We start from the raw sequence: 972 nt of genomic DNA on the forward strand, positions 1-972 counted from the left end.
ACAAAGAGACGTTTGTTTTTTGTTTGTTTTTTTTTTTAAAGAAGATTGTTAGCACTCTTACTAGCTCATTCTATAATATCTGCAGAACTCAATAGGATAGTTTCCAGGGCTGTATATCACCCATTAACAGACATGTACATGATATAGAACATGATACAGGAAGGATAGAAAGTACTGTACTGGACTATCACAGAAAAATTTTTTTGGAAGGTTTCAAGTACTTTCTTTATTAGTTTTTCAGTCTGCCATAGTTTAATGAGTACATGGTTCTTTGACTTGGCATTCACTTATGAGTTAGTTTGGAAACAATTCCTTGATTCTTGTACCAGCTGATGTGACTACTGATCTCTCCATTCCTTTGGGGTGACTCTGCCAACAGGGGACAGGTTCCATTCTATTCCAATTTGTGTGGCTGTATATGTCCATGTAGATGCACAGAAGATGCCTCCACCTGCTAATATAGCATTTCCATATTTATCATGGAAATTAGGTGTCCTCTTCTGATGGCTCTGCCTTGCCACCGCTTGCTGAATGCTTCGAACTTGGAGCCGGCTTAGTGCGTTTTTGGCCGAGGGCAACATCGTGTAATCGGAGATGGAAGTGCGGCTACTACAGCTGCTACCTTGGTGCACATTCACCCCAGCTACCCTTGCAAAGAGTCCTGAAAAAGAAAATCTATCACAGAAAATTAACTCAAATTGTCCCTTTGGTACCATGCACATTTAACAAACAAACAAACAAACAAACAAACAAATGTGAGAAAGGCACAGATGTGTATGCTTCCAGTGTGCCTTCAACTTCACCCTCTACCCTGGAGAAAAGGTGATATGAAAGGAGAGGTAGGAAGGAAGAATTTTCAAAATGCCTTTTCAGGCAGATCAAATTTTGAAGCAAGGACCTGGAAACATCACTCCTACCAACAATGTTCCTTACAGAGTCTTCCAGTAACACAGAAGTTCTGGCAGCTCAGGT

At 40.5% G+C, this 972-nt stretch overlaps 1 pseudogene; it reads right to left on the bottom strand.

The window, feature by feature from the left end:
• Positions 1-338: 338 nt before the first annotated feature.
• Positions 339-581, bottom strand: LOC114636961 (annotated as a pseudogene).
• Positions 582-972: the final 391 nt, after the last annotated feature.

Source organism: Grammomys surdaster, unplaced genomic scaffold, assembly GCF_004785775.1.
Source record: "Grammomys surdaster isolate TR1022 unplaced genomic scaffold, NIH_TR_1.0 125091, whole genome shotgun sequence".
Taxonomy (NCBI): Eukaryota; Metazoa; Chordata; class Mammalia; order Rodentia; family Muridae; genus Grammomys; species Grammomys surdaster.